The 23,526-nt window shown below is 37.0% G+C and overlaps 1 long non-coding RNA gene across 1 annotated transcript; it reads left to right on the forward strand.

The window, feature by feature from the left end:
* Positions 1 to 8,528: 8,528 nt before the first annotated feature.
* Positions 8,529 to 11,809, forward strand: LOC112586399. The gene is made up of 3 exons (XR_003110809.3): positions 8,529 to 8,768; positions 9,169 to 9,218; positions 11,677 to 11,809. It is a non-coding gene; the product is annotated as an uncharacterized LOC112586399 (long non-coding RNA).
* Positions 11,810 to 23,526: the final 11,717 nt, after the last annotated feature.

A 23,526-nucleotide genomic window follows, 5' to 3' on the forward strand; every position in this document is an offset into this window, starting at 1 on the left:
TTACAGTATTGTATTGGTTTTGCCATATATCGAAATGAATCTGCCACAGGCATACATGTGTTCCCCATCCTGAACCCTCCTCCCTCCTCCCTCCCCATACCATCCCTCTGGGTCGTCCCAGTGCACCAGCCCCAAGCATCCAGTATCGTGCATCGAACCTGGACTGGCGACTCATTTCATATATGATATTATACACATAAAAACAACTTTTTAAAACTCAGATGTTTGATTATTTTTAGTAATGTCATAGGAATGTTAATAGAGTTAAGATATCCTAAGCATTGTGCTTGATAAATGTGTGTCACATTTTAACAACTTTGATGCTGTTACACATTAATTCTGTTTCTGAGAGAGACAGGGCAGTGGTGTTATAAAGCTTCCCAATTATTTGCCATGCTTTGATCTCAAAGGGTTTAGCCTTCTACTCCAAAAATCTTCATGATATATACTCACTATTCACTGCACAGCTGTAGTCAAGAATCCAAGTTCTCCTTGAATTTTTATTCACTTATATTTAATTTTAGTTTTAGGCTCTGATACCTCTTATCTTCATCCACTGGGGTATGAGTGATAATTTCTTTGATATCACCTGGCACTATTTCATTCACTCATTATGGGATAATCCTCAAATTCTTTGAGCCCGAGTTTCTTTATTTGAAATGTCAGAATAATAATAACCAGTTTTGGTCTCAAAATAGAATGCATTATGGCAAATACAATTTCTTAGTACATAGTAGGTACTGTTTTGTTCCAGAATCAGTTACCTCAGTATCGTCCTCATTCTTTTATAGAATTCAGTTATGTTCCCTTTCTTATTTACTTTTTCTGTGATTCATGATTCCCACTTCATTATATGAAAATTTCCAAATATTCTTGATTTTAACTACCTTTTATCCTGTCTCAAAGTTTATATTGTCTTTCTTCAGGCACGGCACCAGAACTATACCCAAGAGTTCAGACTTTTTATCAACTCTTGTAATTAGCTTCCATTTTAAAGTATCCCAGAAGGAAAGTGAAGTCTTGTTGAAATTGGAAGGGATGAAGAATTACTCATTAGACTTATGGCTCCTCTTGCCATGTAAGTCTTGGAGTCTGATGAGAACAATGTCTGTGAGAGTTCATGAATATTACCTTCTTAATCATTAGCCCTATGTTGTGGCAGGTAAGCAAAAAGGGGTGACAAAAAGATGCATTGGACCAAATAACTCAGTGGACTTAGGTATTCTTCATGACCTTAGTGTCAGTTTGATTTAACAACATAGTATTAACATTATTTTTATTAATGTGGTTAGAATTTTATTTAAAAACATGGTTGCTGCTGCTGCTGCCGCTGCGTCGCTTCAGTTGTGTCCGACTCTGTGCGACCCCAGAGACGGCAGCCCACCAGGCTCCCCCATCCCTGGGATTCTCCAGGCAAGAACACTGGAGTGGGTTGCCATTTCCTTCTCCAATGCATGAAAGTGAAAAATGAAAGTGAAGTTGCTCAGTCGTGTCCGACTCTTAGCGACCCCATGGACATGGTACATATTTTTAAATTCCTTTATAGTGTTTCTTAAATCATTCCTTTTTCCCCCATCTCCATTGCCATTACCTTATGGTATTATACCTGAATTTTAAAAATATTTTTCTAACTAGCTTCCATTTCTTTATTCTTACCCTTCTTTACTGATTCTGTATACACTAGGGCTTCCCTTGTGGCTCAGTTGGTAAAGAATCCGCCTGCAATGCAAGAGACCTGGGTTCGATCCCTGGGTTGGGAAGATCCCCTGGAGAAGGGAAAGGCTACCCACTCCAGTGTTATGGCCTGGAGAATTCCATGGACTGTATAGACCATGGGGTCACAAAGAGTCAGACACAACTGAGCGGCTTTCATGTTCACTTTTCACACTAATATTTATATAATATGTGCTTTTTCATTATTCTGTCTTCATGCTCACACATCCTTGAATTGCAGCCGAGTTCTCAAGAATTTCTACCCAAATGGCAGATGGGAGAGGACTGGAAGATCCTGGGGGCAAAGAATTTATCAATTCTCCTCCAATCTTGCCTTGTAGTTTTAAAATGCAAATTAATTTTTCATTCTTAATCACATACTATTGATACCAACCAGAGTTCTTGGTCTTTCCCAAGTAACAGAAATTGACTAGAGGCCAGACAAGAATTTCAGGCAAGGCTTTATTGGGGCTCCTGCACTGGCTGTAGGAGGAAGTGAAACAAGTAACTTGTTCTTTTGCTCCCCCTACACCCTCCGGTTCCATTCTTTATATGAAGTGAGGGTAGAATAGGGGTACATCCTGGGGTGGGGGCAGAGGAATGGCTTAGGTGGTTTGCCCACCCCTCTGCGTTGTTGAGTGCAGGCAGGCATGCATAGTACTCTGCTTTTGCCACCCACTTTTCTTTTGTTACTGGCTCTTCAGAAATGGCAGTTGAGTTTTTTGTTGTTGCTGTCTTCACATCTTTTGGTTCAGAATTTGCCCCAGCTGTACATGCGCACAGTTATTTTTAGCCCCATGCAGCTTCTTTGTATTTTGTTGCTCTGGGAGAGGTGTGCCCGGGTGCAAGTTTTGCAGCACTGCTTCAAAGGGTCCCAGGTCCCAGGCCTGTCTCACTATCAACATTTGTTTTAATGTTATTAAAAATACTTCCTGGTTAAAGAGCCTAGTATTTCATCCCAAATCTTAAAGTGATTTTGATGTTCAGGAAGATTTGCCATATGCCTCCAAGTTTCCCTGGCTGTATCACGTTTTCATGGAGGTAGAAGTACTCTGATTTGAAAAGTCAGACTGAGTTCAAACTCTTTTGCTGGAATTTCATGATACTCCACATATAGCTTTAATAGACGTTTATAAACTATCTTCCGTTAATTCTCTACATGAATCCTACATACCAGCCAGACTGCTGAACTTATTCACATACAAGCTCATCTCTCTTCTCCTGCTTTCTTGTCTTTGTTCATGACTTAGCAGTGGCTTCCTTCCTGCTCTCATGTCTGCCTATAAAATGCTAATTAATTTTCAATATCACATTTATACTCATCTTTTCTTTAAGTATCTTTAAGTTGGAGTTATTTCCCATGACTGATTTCTTATAAGCCTCTAGTGAGTCGCACTATGATATTTAAATTCTTATCCTTTGTTTTGAGCAGAACTCTGTTCCCATACCCTTCTTCCTCTTTCAAAAATGTGGTTTTAGTGGTAACGAAGACTCTCTCCTTGACCAAACTTTAGTCAGGGTCCTCAGAGCCCACTTTTTAACTAGTCTTTGTCCTTGGGCCCTCTGTGTAGCCTGCCTAGTTCAGTTGTAGCAAGAATCCTGCTAAGTCTGCTTATTAAGAGTCCTTCCACCCTTGATATCTGATCACCCTGGCCTGTCTTCATCAAGAACCCTGTTAAGGGGGTTTAACAAGAATTCCCCACCCTTGATGTCTTCTCTTCGTAACTTTCATCCAATAACCACTTATTCTGCTCATCGATTATACATTTCCAGTTGTCTTTTCTGTATTAGGAGTTTTGGCTGATCTCTCTTCTCTGTTATGATAGTCTTGATATTGTTGTTGTTTAGTCGCTAAATCATGTCTGACTGTTTGTGACTCCATGAACTGTAGCCTGCCAGGCCTGTCTGTCCATGGGATTTCCCAGGCAAGAATACTGGAATGGGTTGCCATTTCCTTCTCCAGGGGATCCTCCTATAGAACCTGGGTCTCCTGCTTTGGCAGGCAAATTCTTTTGGCAGGCTGAGCCACCAGGGACCCCAGATAGTCTTGATATCTTGATATTTATCACAATAGTGCCAAAAGAAAAGTCTAATTTACTATTTTAACAGGTGTCAAATATTATTTTTTAGCAGTGGAGAGTGCCAGTCATGTTAACTTATATCCTGGGCTGTAGAGTGTGGGTACAACACAAGCTCAACCAGTCAAAATTTTTTGAACTGTAGTCTTTTTAATGGAGTTACATGGGTATGAGCCCTAAGTTGCTATGGACCATCCTCTGCTTCCACCATATGGAAAACCTGACATTAGAAAATGATGTCACATGGACAGAAACAGAGCCCAGATCTGTCTGCTTCTACATCCTTCTTTTCAGTCATCTTTAAGATCAGCCTGAGTTTTGCTCTGCCCAGTTGTGTAAGCAAATAATTCCCCCCCAACCCCTGCCCATATTTTTTTGTTTATTTTTTGTTTAAGCATATTCAACAAGGTTGCATTCAGTTTCTTGAAGTCTTAAAGTCAAAATATCCTGCTGATGTATTCACTTATACAGTGCTTTTCATCTATCATGCTATGTTACTGATTTGTAACTTAGTTCCACAGTACACTTTATACTTAAGTGTAAGTACACAAAATACAGGCTCTTAATAACTGTTTATTGATTTATGTCATTTTATATGTGCTTGAAAATTAAAGAATTTTAGCATTTATAATTTTTAAAAGTTCTATTGTTCTAAATAAGTTACTATTTAGAATACAGAAAATAAGGATTAATATAAAAATACATTTACATGTAATTTTAATATCCAGAGATGACCTGTAACTGATGTACCCCATTCATTGTTTTCCATGAATCATGTACATATTACTTTGTTCATTTTCTTTTCTTTTTTTTTTCCTAAGCAATATGTTGTGACCATCATTCTGTCAATAGTATCTTTCTATCATGTTAAGGCATTGCAGTTAATATAAATAATCCTCTTAAGATGTCTAATTTGTTTCTAAATATTCCCAATGTATAATACAAACAAACCAAATGAAACTAAAATTTTTTGTGTGTGTGTTTTTGTTTCGGCTGCTCTGCACACATGCAGGAGCTTAGTTCCCTGATCAGGGATTGAACCATTGGCCCCTGTAGTGGAAGCATGGAGTCCTAACCACTGGACTGCCAGGGAATTCCCAAAATTAAAATTTTTAAATTTTCTTTTTTACATGTTTCTCACACATTTCCTTGTTATCCGAGGTTATATACATTAAAATGAACTTTTGGTGCATATTGGCAAATAACTTCAGAAATATGGTATGCATTTATACTCCTAAAATTATGAATTTGCAGTTTTAATTTTTTATCAAATTTTAGTTAAAAACATATTTTTTAGCTTACAATTCATTGTATATAAGGATAAAATATTTTTTGGTTTATTTACTAAGCTTATTCTTTGTTAAGTTTCTATTTCCTCACTTATAAAATTTTATTAATCTCATTTTTCTGTGTTGTCACTGCCTTTTTAAAAATTGCTCCTTAAATTATAATATTTTAAGGAGGTTAGCATTTGTCATTGATAATAATTATAATGATTATATTTTAGAGTTATTGGCCCTTTTTATTTCATACATGCTAAGAGTTTTGTTCAATTTTATGTTTGCATTTTAATTTTTAATTTTTGTTAAGGTATATTTAGACAAGTAGTCCATTTTTGATGTGTTGCATTTCTATTAATGCTAGCCAGTTCCTATGTTTTGGATCTTATATGTGTAGAATTGTGTGTGTGTGTGTGTATATATATATGTATTTATTATATTCCATTGTGCAGTGGAATACATAATTCTAATTTTTAGATTATCCAAGTACATTTTTATTTTTATATAGATATGTATTTATATTACATATAAAATGAATTTATAAAATGACACGTTATGTATAAAAGACACTCATATATAACTTCATCTTACAGTTTGTATTGATTTTATGCCGTGTGTAGCCATTTGACAATAACTTTAAACTTCTTGGAAAAGGTTAAAAGTCAAGGTTAACAAGTAGCAAGTTAGTATAACACTAAAATGTTAAGAAAGCCCTAGTAGAGTGCAATTCTAGACATTTGTTACAATGGATCAATTTTTCATTAAATTCTTTAAATGATTTCAATACTATTTTGGTGTGAAACCAACTACCTTTATAATACTTACCAGAAGATGGCGCTATATCAATAAACAAATATTTTGTATTTTATGGAATGTAGATAAATATTATCCAAGTATTTAAAAACAATTCCTAGGGCTTGGCAAATAACTCTCTGATGATATGCTCACCTTATCTTTAATGCCTATATAGTAAAATAAGTTTGCTATCCATCTGGGTGGGAAAGGCTTAAAAATGTTTTACACAGTACCACATTTTTTTTTTTCTCATGCTTTCTCTCTTCTTGCTTTTCACATTATAAAAGCATCTTGAGTATGAAACTGCTAATTAGTGGATTTTTAAACTAAATATATATAACATATCTTGAATCATTTGAAAGTTATGTGCTGACAAACACACACACACACACACACACACACACACACACTCTACTGTGCTGAGACTGAAAAAACAGAATAATAGAAACCAAAGGCAAGGTTTAAAACTGTGATAATTTCCTGAGACTAACCACAAAATAATAGCTTCTGTACTTAAATTACGTACATTTAGCAGTAGCCCAGTAAAATTCAAGTTGGGGGCATGTTTATGTTGCATTTTGTTTATAGCAAGGCAGCGTCATTCATCAGAGGTTTTAACAGAGCAAGGATCCCTTTGCCACTGCTTTCATTTAATGTATTTCATTTAATGTATTTATGGGTGTATTTTTAAAAGGTAGCTAATATAGTATAAACTGAAATGCCGCAATGTGTGCTAATAGCAGAAATTTTATTCAGCATAAAAAATGAACCTTAATAAACCCCTTCCTTTTGTATTGCTCCTGGCTCCAGAATTTTCTAATGAGTAGCAACAGAAGCTCAGCAACCACTAAGAGGTTTCTTAACCTGACAATAATTTTGTCTAATAAGTAGAGAGACCAGAGTATTCAGCAAAAGTTCCATTGAGATATCCAGAATTATCTTACTAATTCTTACTAATGACTGGGAAACAAATGGTATGCCTTGGAACTGTCCGCAAGGCACTGGCGCAGGAGAAAGAACCATGGAGATTATATAAAACTTTACTAATGAGCAGAAATAGTATTGGTACATGTTTTGCTTTTGGTATGATTCCTGTAGTGCCTTCTGAATCCATATAAAAACATGATTCGCAACATCTCACTCTTTTGTTTGGAATGTGTAGCTCAATAGTTATCTACCTTATTTAATGAGTTCCTTCTTTGGGCAGAGAGAGGGTCTTCACAGTATTCAGAACTGAAGGGTACATTAAAGAAATAGAAAGCCATGCTTTTTGGAAATTGTTGTTTGATTAGGGGGGTGAAATAAACATATGCTTGCAGAAAAATAGCAGCAAGGTATTTTTATCATTAAGTCATATAGTATAAAATGATGTTAGGATTGCTTTGTGCTTATTTGATTCTGTATCAGTGCTTTTAGTGGCATGTGGGTAAAAAAGGCTCAGTACGTTGTTTAACATTCATCACAGTCTTACCATGTAGATTTTATTATCTTCTCTTTTTTGATGAATGAGAAAACTAAGTTTTGCAGAGGTTGACTAATTTAGCCACTCACTGAGCTAATAGGCCATGGGACAGGATGTGGTCTTATCTGTTCTGTCTCAAGGACTGAACTCTCTCTAACATGCCAGGCAGAGCTCTGAAACCCTTTCTGTGCACACCTGAACCAGTTTAGGCTCGCACTCATTTTGTCTGCCTCCTAATGTGAAATCTTGGGTTGCCTGTCTTTACTCTTTTCAAATAAAAATTCCTGCAGAAGATTTTTCATAGTCAGAGTTGAGATTGACTTCTGTGATTCGTTTGTCACTGTGAAAAGAGATTATAGCTGAAAGAAAAGTGACTCATGTGACGGCTCATGCTTACTGCTGCGTGACTGGCAGCTTCTAGAACATAAAAGCTGGTTGCTTTTTCCCTTCCTTTGAGGACTAAGCAGCGTAAGGTCATTTCATTCAGTAAAGCTGATGACACTTTTTATTTAAGTTGGATACCCGAATTCTTCCAGGTTCAGTCTACAGTGATATTTCCATGTTCATAAAATTTCAAAACCATCTCTTCCAAGGGAGAGTGCATTTTCTTTTTTCAACAATTTACATTGTTCGTGTCTCTTCTAATGATTTCCACAAAATTATCTTATGCATTTATATTTTAGACCTTTACAAAAGTTGCACTCTGAAAACGGAGAAACTAGGTATTCCTTCACTTGATTTGTCCTAGTCTGTGTAAATCTATTGCCCAGATTAGTTCTTAGTTATCCTCAAATTGTATATGTGCTTTGAATTTCTTTAGAATTTATTATTTTGCTAATTATAAAAAGGATGTGTTTGAGAAAATAATGTGTTTACTAGAAAGTGTTTTGCCTTGTTTGCACTTGTCTGGATTACTGATTTTGATTCTCTGCTTCTGTTAAAAGGAGCCAAAAAATGTTTAGAATAATAATTCATTGTTACCGTAGAAATTATAAGTCACTGATAAAACTGTGTCTTAATCAAGTTCTAGTAAATGAATGCGGAGAAGGCAATGGCACCCCACTCCAGTACTCTTGCCTGGAAAATCCCATGGATGGAGGAGCCTGGTAGGCTGCAGTTCATGGGGTCACTAAGAGTCGGACACGACTGAGTGACTTCACTTTCACTTTTCACTTTCATGCATTGGAGAAGGAAATGGCAACCCACTCCAGTGTTCTTGCCTGGAGAATCCCAGGGAAGGGGGAGCCTGGTGGGCTTCCATCTATGGGGTTGCACAGAGTCGGACACGATTGAAGCGACTCAGCAGCAGCAGCAGCAGTAAATGAATGCAGAGGCCTTGTGAGTTATGAATAAATCTATACTGGAAGACAATATCACAAGAGCATTGATATACACTTTGGAGTCAGACAAACCCGAGCAGAAATCATAGTGAAAGCTTAGGTAAGTTACTTAAATTCTTTCAGCTTTGATTTCTTCTGATAAATTTCTTCAAAAGTTTCTCATAAGAATTAAATGAAATTACATATGTGTGGGTGCATAAATAGTATATATTTATATGTACACATAAAGTTTGGCACACTCTCTGGCAGTTAGTAAGTGCTGCAGTGGTAACTAAATTGCTATGCTTTGCTTTTTTCTTTTCCTATGTTTATTTTTAAGTCTTTATTCACAAGCAAACTTTTCTTTTTATCAAAGATATGTTCAATTTCTTCTATATGCAGCAAATTACCAAGAATCTACTGCCCCAATAATGCCTGCTAACAAACAAGTAAAATCCTCAGTGATATACTACATACACATTTATTTTTGCTTATAAGTTCATGGTTTGCTGTTTCTGCAGATCTGGACCAGACTGGGCCAATCTCTACTGTGTCTGTGGAGTGGGAGAAGGTAATATCTCCCCCAAGCTCACCTCTTCCCTTTGTAGTTCTTTCCTCTGGTCAAATAATTAAAATGACATAAGATAGATTAACAGCAGAAAATAAAATTTTGTATGTGCCTGTGGGGAATTCACATAAGTATGAAGGATGCCAAAGACAGATAATTTTGGATTAAGTAGAATGAGTTAGGGGCTTGGGACTTCAAAAAGGAATAAGGACATTTACAGGAAGATGAAAAAAGTTAATGTTTGATAAACAAGTGTTTGCTTGGTCACCAAGAGACACTGGGACCCAGAAAGGGCTTTGACTGTGGGGGCTTTGCTAAATTCCTCCTTGTCTACCGCACCTGCTGCTGCTGCTGCTGCTAAGTTGCTTCAGTCGTGTCCGACTCTGCAACCCCATAGACGGCAGCCCACCAGGCTCCCCCGTCCCTGGGATTCTCCAGGCAAGAACACTGGAGTGGGTTGCCATTTCCTTCTCCAATACATGAAAGTAAACAGTGAAAGTGAAGTCGTTCAGTCGTGTTCGACTCTTCGTGACCCCATGGACTGTAGCCTACCAGGCTCCTCTGTCCATGGGATTTCCAGGCAAGTGTACTGGAGTGGGTTGCCACTTCTTTACTGCAGTTATCTGCAGTGATAACTCCTTGGAACACACCTTCTATCTTGAATTCTTTTAGTCAGTAGGGGGAAGTTCAAGGGTTATGCTGAGTCTTTGGGGCCTTACTTGTTTTTGGCTAGAAACAATCTGAACACCAGAGTGACACCTCTTAGGGCAGCTTGTCCTGAACCCCATCAGTGGACAGCTGTAGATCAGCTGGGGGTTGGCTCATCTATGATCTCAGCTGGCCATCTGCTCTCTGGTCCCCATGATCTCTCGTCCTCCAGCAGACCAGCCAAGACTGGTTCCTTTCCAGGAAGCAGCATGAGGAAGTGTTCAAGGTTATTGAGTCCCCCACATGGAACTGGCACTTTTTCACTTCTATTTTATTCTTGTGGCCAAAGTCTATACCTTCTGAAGGAAGGAGCTGCACAGTCATGAGGAAAAGACTGTGGATGTAGGAAAAGGTGGTGAATTGGGACCTTTTTACAGTTAATCATCAGTAAAGATGGGCTAAGAAAAAGAGACTTCTTCAAAAAAGATGCTAATCTGTTTTTGACCGTTTTTGTATCTGTTTCTTTCAGGCTGTCATGATTTTTTTCCTTCATAGCTAATATCAGTGCACATGACTATTTATTAATAGTAATAATAGCTAATCAGTATTAACTATATACTATGTGCTAGGCCCATTGTTACTGTACATTCCTTTTCTTATTTAAATTTTATAATTACCCTTCAAAGTAGATATTATCATCATCATCTTTATTTTAGAAAATAATGAGTCTTAGAGAAATAAGTAATTTATTCATGATCAGGATACTGATTAGCAGCAGAGCCAGAATTTGAATCCAAGACTGTTGGAGTTCAGAATCTGTTATGCAATATTGCCTTTCTACTCTCTTCCATTAATACTGTTTACTGATTTTTGCATGTGTCAGCCAAAACAAAGAAGGGAAGGAAGAAAAGGAAAAAGGAAGGAAGGAAGTAAGGGAGAAAGGATGGGAAGGAGGTAGTAGAGGAGGAAGAGAAGAAGGAGGGAAGGAGGAAGGGAAGGAAGAACACTAATATTTTTAGGGGATTTTTACTTAATATAAATGAACAATTTAATACAGATTAAATACAAATAAATTAATTCATGCCTGAAACTATGGTTTTGAGACATAGTTATTATATATATATATTTATTGTAAGAAGTAAGTTATAAAATACCTTGGAGTCCATTTTCCACCTGCAGTGTAGCTAAACTTAGACTTTCAGAGCCTATAGTCTAATTGGAAGCCATGCTTCCATAGCAGAACCAATTAACTAACTTTCTATTCAGCTTGTTGCTAAAATGTCAGGACTAAAATACTATTCCTTTAAAGGCATGCTATAATAAATGGGGTCCATTTAAACAAGACACTCTAGGCTGTATTCCTAATTAGAAGAGTGAAATGATTGTTGTCCTCAAAATCATAACATGTTCTCAGAATTTTCTCATTTTATTAGATGTTCTGATGTTTAATATCACCTGAGTCACTGAGACTTTTTTTTTGAAAGTTTTTCTAGTATATGAAATAACCTTCACACAGAATAAAAATAATTGGCTTGGATGCATATGAAATATATAAATTGACAGGGTAAATGTTAACCTAGGTCCTTTAGAAACCTCAGAATCATCCTTGGTCTCTTTCTTACTTTTACTTCCATCACTCCCACCTCTGCCCACTCCCTCTGTGCTGATTTCTCAGTATGTGATTGCTAATCTATGTATTAAATCCCTTTCTTTTCCCCTATTTCACATGATCCTTGCCAGTGTTTTGATCCTGACTCATTATCTTTCTTTTAGAATGAGACACAACCTTTTAACAGATTTTCTTGTTATTTAGTGCCTGGACATGGAACTACTGACTGGTTCCAAATTGGGAAAGGAGTACCTCAAGGCTGTGTATTGTCACCCTGCTTATTTATCTTATATGCAGAGTACTTCATGGCAAATAGATGGGGAAACAATGGAAACAGTGACAGACTTTATTTCCTTTGTCTCCAAAATCACTGCTGGAATTGGACTTCCCTGGTGGCTCAGACGGTGGGAGACCTGGGTTTGATCTCTGGGTGGGAAGATCCCCTGGAAAAGGGAATAGCTACTCACTTCAGTTTCTGGCCTGGAGAATTCTGTGGACAGAGGATCCTGGCAGGCTACAGTCCATGGGGTCGCAAAGAATCAGGTACAACTGAGTGACTTTCATTTTCCATTTTGAAATCACTGCAGATGGTGACTGCAGCCATGAAATTAAAAGACACTTGGTCCTTGGAAGAAAAGCTATGACAAACCTTGACAGTGTATTAAAAAGTGGAGACATTACTTTGCTGACAAAGGTCCATATAGTCAAAGCTATGGTTTTTCCAGTAGTCATGTATAGATGTGACAATTGGACCATAAAGTGGGCTGAGCACCAAAGAACTGATGCTTTTGAACTGTGGTGTTGGAGAAGACTCTTAAGAGTCCCTTGGACTGCAAGGTGATCGAATCAGTCAATCCTAAAGGAAATCAGTCCTGAATATTCATTGGAAGGACTTATGCTGAAGCTGAAGCTCCAATACTTGGCCACCTAATATGAAGAGCTGACTCATTGGAAAAGACCCTGTTGCTGGGTAAGATTGAAGGCAGGAGGAGATGGGGATGACAGAGGATGAGATGGTTGAATGGCATCACCGACTCAGTTGATATGAGTTGCGCAAGCTCCAGAAGATAGTGAAGGACAAGGAAGTCTGGCTTGCTGCAGTCCATGGGGTGGCAGAGAACTGGACATGACTGAGCGACTGAACAACAACAAAGGTTAAATATGAAGCAACATGGAATTTGTTAAACAAATACTCCTACAAAAATACAATGAACAACCATTCAGACTTATGCTTAGACTATTTAATGGCATGGGGGAAATAATCATAACATTATGAATGTAATAGAACAAATTCAAGAACTTTAAACAACTGTGTTTTTGTAAAACTTCACTTATATAAGTACAAGATGTTGAATCCTGGAAGCCACAAACATTTTCTTAGCATTTATCTTTGAGGGTGAGATTATTAAGGATATTTATTTTCCTCTTTGTGTTTTACTATTTTAAAATAGTTTTAATGTTTACTTTTGCAATCAAAAGAAAGCATGTCCATTTTACTAAAGTTTTGACTGATATTTTATATTTGCTCTTATTAATGAATAGGAAAACTTTTCTTCTCATTTGTGCTTATCTAGGGATGATTTTTATGGAGGATTGTAGTATTTTAAAATATATATGTGTATGTTACTACTGATTATGTATACATTGAAGTACAAGCATTAACACACAGCATTTATTTACATAGTAGCATTAGGATGGAAGTTCTCCACAGAGGACACCAAGGAGATCATGAGGAAAGAAATGTTACAAAGCAAGTTCTAATCAGGCTGCTGAGGGCTTCTTAGCTAACCTCACATGTCTCCCATCAATATCTGAAAAATCGATCTTACTCTCAGATTTCTTCCCAGTCTTCAAGTTAAGACTAGCTTTAAACTGGATGAGTTTGGAGGTTTTAGGGGATTACCTTATCAGGATACATTTATCCAAGTGGTGATATCTGAAAGTTTACAGAAGTATGCCAGTAAATTTACAATTGTAAAACTCAATAGAGATACTTGATATTTATTAACTTCATGAAAGAGAGGTTCTTTAATCACTGTGTTTATGCTGTTAATATATACACACAGGGAAAGTTTCCAGGACAATTCCAGTCATTCCCAGTACTTTGCATGCAGCAGCATCTTCCATGCCTCCAGGGAAGTTGTATGATTTTATCAGGTTATAATTGTAGTTTCATCTATAGATGTATCAGGCCTTAAAACAAGCTCCAGTCTGATCTTGCAGGGGTGCACACTCGTAGCATTGCTTTGGTGGCTCACAATTTGAGACTTGGAGGCAGCAAGAGAGAGCACTGCTGCTGGGCATGCTGCTCAGCATTATTGACTTTTCAAGAGACAATTAAAGTTTTTAGATAGCTATCGGATATGCAAAGTCATGGAAGCTGCAGCTATTAATGATGCCTTGATATTAAAATATTTTCAAATAGATTTGAGAGTCAAGCCTGCATTTCTTTGAAAGTCTATCTGATTTAAATTACTCTTTTGAGCAAGATTTTTTAAAAATAGTGAAATTGAATTAACAGAAGCAAACTTTTAAGCAAATTAAACCCACATATAATTGAACTCATGTTCACTATCATCATTGAAGTCGAAATTGTAATGGTTCGATGCACGATACTGGATGCTTGGGGCTGGTGCACTGGGACGACCCAGAGGGAGGGTATGGGGAGGGAGGAGGGAGGAGGGTTCAGGATGGGGAGCACGGGTATACCTGTGGCGGATTCATTTCGATGTTTGGCAAAACTAATACAATACTGTAAAGTTTAAAAATAAAATAAAATAAAAAAAAAGAAATTGTAAATTGTTGCTTTTCTTAAGTAACTGTATTAATTTCTAGTATCATCTCCTCATCCCTGGTTAGCTTGCCACAACAAAGCAATCATGCATACAGTTATGCTAAACACAGAGAATATTGGGTTGGTTCACTTCATTTTTTAAAAAATTTCAAGTGCTAAAACATAAGAAAATAAAATATGTTATATTCTAAATATATCAAGGAATATAGTCTAGTTTTTCTGTAATTTTTTATTTTGAAACTCATCATTAAACTCATTAGATAGGAAAATAATTATGGGTATTTAGTTTAAAAACAGATTTGGGCTTCCCAGGTTGTACAGTGATAAAGAACCTACCTGACAGTGCAGGAGATGCAGGAGACACAGGTTCGATCCCATGGAGGAACAAATGGCAACCCACTCTAATTTCTTTCTGGGAAAATCCCATGGACAGAGAAGCCTAGTGGGCTACAGTCTGTGGGGTTGCAAAGAGTTGGACACGATTGAAGTGACTTAGCATGCATGAAAAACAGATTTTACAATAAAAATTTTTTTAAATATAGACCTGTAAAAATTATAATGAACTTGTGTGTGTGTGTTTTCAGTCATGTCCAACACGTTGCCATTTCCAGGGTATCTTCCTGACCCAGGGATCAAACCCATGTCTCCTGTATTGGCAGGCAGATTCTTTGCCACCTGGGAAGCCCTGTGATAGCTCTCTTGATAATCTGATCCATCAAAGACCTAACACTATGCAATTTAAATCAGTGCTTACTGTTTCAGTATTAGAAAACTAATCAAAAGAAAACAACATCAATTCTTATGCAGACCACAAGGTGAGATTTGGCAATCTTTCCAAAACTTCTCAAGACTGGCTATTCTATTGCTTATAAAAGGAATCTTGAACTTCCAGTTTCCTCTGTCTCTGGATGAGTGGCTATTTAATGGAATTAAAAATTGTGGAGGATTCTAATCAAATAATATGAATTGCTAAGAATTTTAAAATGGGAATGAAAAGTCTTATCATATTCATTTTCCTTTTTATTATATTAGTCTTTAATACTTAGCATCCTCCTAGCAACAAGAACAAATATCTTGTTGAATCAACATCTAGTAGTTCAGTTCAGTTCAGTCGCTCAGTTTTGTCTGACTCTTTGTGACCCTACGAATTGCAGCACGCCAGGCCTCCCTGTCCATCACCAACTCCTGGAGTTCACTCAAACTCATGTCCATTGAGTCGGTGATGCCATCCAGCCATCTCATCCTCTGTTGTCCCCTTTTCCTCCTGCCCCCAATCCCTCCCAGCATCAGAGTCTTTTCCAATGAGTCAACTCTTCATATGAAGTGGCCAAAGTACTGGAGTTTCAGCTTTAGCATCATTCCTTCCAAAGACCACCCAGGACTGATCTCCTTTAGAATGGACTGGTTGGACCTCCTTACAGCCCAAGGGACTCTCAAGAGTCTTCTCCAACACCACAGTTCAAAAGCATCAATTCTTCGGCGCCCAGCTTTCTTTACAGTCCAACTCTCACATCCATACATGACCACTGGAAAAACCATAGCCTTGACTAGACGGACCTTTGTGGGCAAAGTAATGTCTCTGCTTTTCAATATGCCATCTAGGTTGGTCATAACTTTCATTCCAAGGAGTAAGCGTCTTTTAATTTCATGGCACAATCACCATCTACAGTGATTTTGGAGCCCCCCAAAATAAAGTCTGCCACTGTTCCCACTGTTTTCCCATCTATTTCCCATGAAGTGATGGGACCGGATGCATGATCTTCGTTTTCTGAATGTTGAGCTTTAAGCCAACTCTTTCACTCTCCTCTTTCACTCTCATCAAGAGGCTTTTTAGTTCCTCTTCACTTTCTGCCATAAGGGTGGTGTCATCTGCATATCTGAGGTTATTGGTATTTCTCCCGGCTATCTTGATTCCAGCTTGTGTTTCTTCCAGCCCAGCGTTTCTCATGATGTATTCTGCATATAAGTTAAATAAGCAGGGTGACAGTATACAGCCTTGACGTACTCCTTTTCCTATTTGGAACCAGTCTGTTGTTCCATGTTCAGTTCTAACTGTTGCTTCCTGACCTGCATATAGGTTTCTCAAGAGGCAGATCAGGTGGTCTGGTATTCCCATCTCTTTCAGAATTTTCCACAGTTTATTGTGATCCACACAGTTGAAGGCTTTGGCATAGTCAATAAAGCAGAAATAGATGTTTTTCTGGAACTCTCTTGCTTTTTCCATGATCCAGCAGATGTTAGCAATTTGATCTCTGGTTCCTCTGCCTTTTCTAAAACCAGCTTGAGCATCTGGAAGTTCACGGTTCACGTATTACTGAAGCCTGGCTTGGAGAATTTTGAGCATGACTTTACTAGCATGTGAGATGAGAGCAATTGTGCGGTAGTTTGAGCATTCTTTGGCATTTCCTTTCTTTGGAATTGGAATGAAAACTGAACTTTTCCAGTCCTGTGGCCAATGCTGAGTTTTCCAAATTTGCTGGCATATTGAGTGCAGCACTTTCACAGCATCATCTTTCATGTTTGAAATAGCTCAACTGGAATTCCATCACCTCCACTAGCTTTGTTCGTAGTGATGCTTTCTAAGGCCCACTTGACTTCACATTCCAGGATGTCTGGCTCTAGGTGAGTGATCACACCATCGTGATTATCTTGGGCTTGAAGATCTTTTTTGTACAGTTCTGTGTATTCTTGCCACCTCTTCTTAATATCTTCTGCTTCTGTTAGGTCCACACCATTTCTGTCCTTTATTGAGCCCATCTTTGCAGGAAATGTTCCCTTGTTATCTCTAATTTTCCTGAAGAGATCTCTGGTCTTTCCCATTCTGTTGTTTTCCTCTATTTCTTTGCATTGATTGCTGAGGAAGGCTTTCTTATCTCTTCTTGTTATTCTTTGGAACTCTGCATTCAAATGCTTATATCTTTCCTTTTCTCCTTTGCTTTTCTTTCTTTCTTTTTTTTTTAAATTTTATTTTATTTTTAAAATTTACATAATTGTGTTAGTTTTGCCAAATATCAAAATGAATCCGCCACAGGTATACATGTGTTCCTCATCCTGAACCCTCCTCCCTCCTCCCTCCCCATACCCTCCCTCTGGGTCGTCCCAGTGCACCAGCCCCAAGCATCCAGTATCATGCATCGAACCTGGACTGGCAACTCATTTCATACATGATATTTTACATGTTTCAATGCCATTCTCCCAAATCTTCCCACCCTCTCCCTCTCCCACAGAGTCCATAAGACTGTTCTATACATCAGTGTCTCTTTTGCTGTCTTGTACACAGGGTTATTGTTACCATCTTTCTAAATTCCATATATATGCCTTAGTATACTGTATTGGTGTTTTTCTTTCTGGCTTACTTCACTCTGTATAATAGGCTCCAGTTTCATCCACCTCATTAGAACTGATTCAAATGTATTCTTTTTAATGGCTGAGTAATACTCCATTGTGTATATGTACCATTGCTTTCTTAGCCATTCATCTGCTGATGGACATCTAGGTTGCTTCCATGTCCTGGCTATTATAAACAGTGCTGCGATGAACATTGGGGTACACGTGTCTCTTTCCCTTCTGGTTTCCTCAGTGTGTATGCCCAGCAGTGGGATTGCTGGATCATAAGGCAGTTCTATTTACAGTTTTTTAAGGAATCTCCACACTGTTCTCCATAGTGGCTGTACTAGTTTGCATTCCCACCAACAGTGTAAGAGGGTTCCCTTTTCTCCACACCTTCTCCAGCATTTACTTGTAGACTTTTGGATCTCAGCCATTCTGACTGGTGTGAAATGGTACCTCATAGTGGTTTTGATTTGCATTTGTCTGATAATGAGTGATGTTGAGCATCTTTTCATGTGTTTGTTAGTCATCTGTATGTCTTCTTTGGCAAAATGTCTATTTAGTTCTTTGGCCCAATTTTTGATTGGGTCATTTATTTTTCTGGAGTTGAGCTGTAGGAGTTGCTTGTATATTCTCGAGATTAGTTGTTTGTCAGTTGCTTCATTTGCTATTATCTTCTCCCATTCTGAAGGCTGTCTTTTCACCTTGCTAATAGTTTCCTTTGGTGTGCAGAAGCTTTTAAGGTTAATTAGGTCCCATTTCTTTATTTTTGCTTTTATTTCCAATATTCTGAGAGGTGGGTCATAGAGGATCCTGCTGTGCTCTTCTTTTCACAGCTATTTGTAAGGCCTCCCCAGACAGCCATTTTGCTTTTTTTGCATTTCTTTTCCATTGGGATGTCTTGATCCCTGTCTCCTGTACAACATCTAATAGAGTGGACCTTAAAAAGTCCTCTAAGGCAGGGAGCCCTCTCTGTCATTTCAGAGTTCTCTCCACCGGATTAAATGGTCAGTGTTCTCCTTTACTGTTCATGCTTGCTGCACAGAGCTCTCAGCTCAGGTCACATTTCAATATGCTTTAAAAGGCACAGTCCTACTCTTTCACCTGTCTTTCAATTAAAATTTAATCTAATGAGCTAGCCATATCTATAGGACCTAATAAATTGCCCATATAAAAAGGAAAAACCTAGATAATATTTCTCATTTTATCTGGGAACAATTGGGCAAAATTCTTATTTCATTTATATAATAATCAATGATTATAACTTTGGAAATTTCAATTCAAGTGGTAGACCAAGAGCAAAGATATTTTCATACATTTGTTCACTGAACACATATATGCATGTATAAGATATACATATATAGATTTTGTACCTATTGGATGTTAGGCATGTTGTTACACACTGTTTCTGTGTAAAAACACACTACTGCCTGTAGGAAGCTCATTTTTGGGGGTGAGAGAGGCATCCATTAAATAATATAATAATGAATATATAATATGCAGCTGCAATAAGTGCAATAAAGGGAAGCTTAGTGGCCCTATGAAAGGAGAGTAAACTTAATTAGGGGCTATGATGCCCAAACTGACTGAGAAAAAGAATATATAGATGTTAATTAGACAAAGAGGCAGGGTGAATATGCTTTAGGCACAGGCAACAGAAAGGGCAAAGCTTCCTTGAGGATTATATGTCTTCACAAGCCACTTCCACTTCCTGCTTTCTGAGAGCTGAAGGCAGGGACTAGTGATGGTCCCTTCCCTTTACATCACAGGGCGCAAGCTCTCAGCTTGGTCCCTGAGTCTTTGCTATAAGACTGAGGGCCATGATGGATATAACAAAATAAAGCAATCAAGCAAAATCAGCCAAATTATTTATTAAGTAAAGAAATAAAAATGCAACTGGCTAGTTTCTTTAGGTAAAGATCTTAAAAATTTAAATCCCTGTAACATGATGCTGATTATTTCTAATGATTTAACAATAAAGCAATTACATGTTGCACTATAAAAGACTTAAACTTCTGAAGCAAAGATCCATTTAACCAATATGGAATTTAGATTTTTATCAATATTTATCATGATTAGTATACACTTTGGATGCTTAATATTGTTTTGACATTTTCACATATCAATTTCTCTGAATAAACAAACACATTTTGTATAGAGAGCATAAACAAAAGTTATAGGTTTCATGGCCACAGTAATTAATTCTCTGGCAATGTAGTTTGCTTTATCTGTCAAATATAATAACTTTTCTCTTCTGAAATGCTGTTACAATCCATCCAAATAGTAGATCTTTACAGTAGTTATTCTTTCCTGTCGCATCCGCAGTACAGCTCTGTGTCACAACGGCAGTAAGATTCCCCCAGAGTCCAGTAAGGAAATAATGTACTTTAGAGTTTGCAGAATGGGTAGGTTTTGGAAAAGAGGAATCAGTACTGATTTTTTAGGCAAGTTAAGGAGGATAAGGGAAAGGAATGAAAAATAATGTATCTATTGTGGGAATCACTCTGGTGGACAGGTAGATGAATATATATGGATATATATAGACACACACACTATATATATATAGCTTTATATATGTATATAATTATAGTGAGAAATAACATAGAAGATTGATACTACCTATGCTCTCACTACTTAAGATGAAATCATTATCAAGGTCTAAAGATAAATCTGATAACTACAGATTTTTGTACCCCAATATATAGTATTTCTCTAAGAACATGATAATATCTGTTCCTTTTAGGAGAATCCTCATAACTGACCAGGTGTATAGTTTAGTTGTGTGGTCCTAATAAGATAGTCACATAACAGTCCAGATCAAACAATGTTTTACAATTTTTTATCTAGTTTTTTTAGCTTTATTTCAATATAATTGACATACACTACTGTATAAGTGAAAGGTGTACAGCATAATGGCTTGATTTACGTAATATCATGAAATGATTACCAGAATAAGTGTGGTGAATAGTCATCATTTTATATAGACACAACATTAAAGAATTGGAAAAAAAGTATTTTCTCCTTGTGACGAGCACTGTTAGGATTTACTCTCTGAACGACTTTCATATATAACATATAACAATGTTAATTTTGTTAATCATGTACATTATATCCTTAGTACTTACCTATCTTATAGCTGGAAGTTTGTATCTTTTGACTGCCTTCATCTAATTCTCCCTGCCAAAATATATTCTTCCATTCAGTAGGTGGTTTTTTCGTTTTGATGATAGCTTCCTTCACTGTGCAAAAGCCTTTTGTTTGATATAGTTCCATTTATTTATTTTGCTTTGTTTCCCTTGCATGAGGAGACATATCCAAAATAATATTGCTGAGACCAATGTCAAAGACTATATTACTTACGTTTTCTTCTAGAAGTTTTATGGTTTCGAGTGTTACATTTTTTTAATCCATTTTGAATCTATTTTTGTACACAATATGAGGAAGTAGTTTAATTTTGGGCTTCCCAGGTGGCACTAGTGGTAAAGAACCCCCCTGCCAGTGCAGGAGATGTGGGTTCAATCCCTGGGTCAGGAAGATGCCCTGGAAGAGGGCACAGTAACCTACTCCAGTACTCTTGTCAGGAGAATCCCGTTGACAGAGGATCCTGGCAGGCTGCAGTCCTTAGGGTCACAAAGAGTCAGACATGACTGAAGTGACTTAACATGCAGTCCAGTTTTATTCTTTTGCCTGTAGCTGGCAAAAGTTTTCCCAACACCATTTGCTAAAGAGATTATCTTCCCCTTATTGTATATCTTTGCCTCCTTTGCCCTAGGTTTATTGCCCATGCAAATATGGGTTTATTTCTGGGCTCTCTATTCTATTCAGTTGATCTATGTGTCTTTTTTGTGCCAGTGCCATATTGTTTTGATTACAGTAGCTTTATAGTATAGTTTTCAAGCAGGGAATGTGATGCCTCTAGCTTTGTTTTTCTCTCAAGATTGTTTTAGCTATGCAGGGTCTTTTTCATTTCCATACAAAGTTTAGAATTATTCTAGTGCTATGAAAAACACCGCTGGTATTTTGACCAATATTGCATGAAATTTGTAGATTGCCTTGGATAGGATGGTCATTTTAACAATATTAATCCTTCCAACTCATGAGTATGGTATATCTTTCCATTTGTTTGTGTCATCTTCAATTTCTTTCATTAGCATCTTGTAACAGGTCCAAGTCTTTAACCTCCTTAGTTAAAATTATTCCTAGATATTTTATTTTTCCTGCACATATATAAAAGGGATTGTTTTCTGAGTTACTCTTTCTAATAGTTTGTTGTCTGGTCAAACAGCTTTAAAGAACACCATGTATGTTAATCACATCCAAGGCCAGATGGGGGTTGACAAGCTCAGTTCAATTCTTTTTGATGTCTACTCATTAAGAGTTAAAAAAAATCTTAGGATTAGAGTAAATTGTTTTTGGCAGTGAGTCATGAATTTAGATGTCTTTAGAGGCTTGACAAATAATATAAAGTGCAGAAGTAGTACAGAGCAGTAGTTGTCAAAATGCAGACCTGAGACCAGTGGCATTAGCAACACAAGGGAAATTTTAAATAATGCATATTATATGGCCCCACTGAAGATGCAATTCAGAGACTTGGGATGAGACCATCAATATGTGTTTTAACAAGCTCTACAGGTGATTATAATTTATGCTCAAATTTGTGAACAACCAGTGTAGAATAATGGGAAATTATGGACTTCAGTAAACTAGAGTATGTCCTAAAGCATTCAAATTCAATGTCAACAAACTGAGCTGACCTAAACAAAACATAAACATCACATGTGAGGGAAGAATTTAACCCATGGTAAGTCAGTTTATGTCTTCAGATTCAGAGGAATTTTGACACTTTCATTTCTAGAATGCTCAAAATTTTAATTGGTCATAATTGAGCTATTTAGAAAACATTTCTCTGTGGTTATCCATTTTGCTGTCCCTGACTGTATATCCTCTAAACAGCAGTCTTAACCATCGAAAGCATTTAGAGTCAATGGGACCTTCTCATAAAAGGAGAATGGTGGACCATGGTGCACCAGATACATCTTTCTAGAATACAGAAATCTGTCTCCATTGGTTTTCTTTCTTTCTTTTTTTTTTTTACTTTACAATATTGTATTGGTTTTGCCATACATCTTTTTGAACTGAAAATATGTTAAGCTCACAAAAGGCTTTCTGAACATCTAATCCAGTCTGTTAATTTTGTAGATAACAAAATAAGGCTGAGAGGCTGAGCAATGTGCTGAAGATCAAACAGTGAATAAATTTAGTAGTGGTTATATTGTGGTAGTGGTTATGAGAATGAGTCAAGTGCATGCATACCACATATTTAAAAAGATGTATTCTTTTTGGAATAAATACTCATATTTATAAATTCCAAATAATATGTAGGAGACAAAAAATTTTAAGGCTTTATCTGTGAAATTATAATCAAGGTCAGTGTGAAAATGATTCAATATTCACTTCATGATGATTTCTAAGGATTCTTATTTTAATTAATACATTTAAATAATTGTAGCATGCAATACAACAAAATAACTCAATTTTATTTACTCTGATTTTTTTTTTTCATGGACCAGAGGCAAGAGTGTCATATATACTTGGAACTCCATTCACTAAGTGAAAGATTTATAGGAGAAAGGTTCTTGTTTGCCAAGTTCCTATTGTATCCTACCTTCTAGAATTCTTGGCACAGTTTCAGTACTCAATAAATATTTGTTGAATAGATGAAAGTGAAGACAAGTTATTTAATTTTCCTGCCTATTCATATCCCTTTTTCTTAAATACTCCCATAGGTGTAACTGTGTACAGTGGTACCTGTATTGACTGCCACCCTTTCACCATGGCTAATGGGATGTGTAACTGATGGGTCCAGGGTAAATTTGTCCAAGTATTTCTTTGCCCTAGAAATATAGATTGGGGACATGGAGATAAAACAT

This window comes from Bubalus bubalis, chromosome 8 (genome assembly GCF_019923935.1).
Source record: "Bubalus bubalis isolate 160015118507 breed Murrah chromosome 8, NDDB_SH_1, whole genome shotgun sequence".
Lineage (NCBI taxonomy): Eukaryota > Metazoa > Chordata > Mammalia > Artiodactyla > Bovidae > Bubalus > Bubalus bubalis.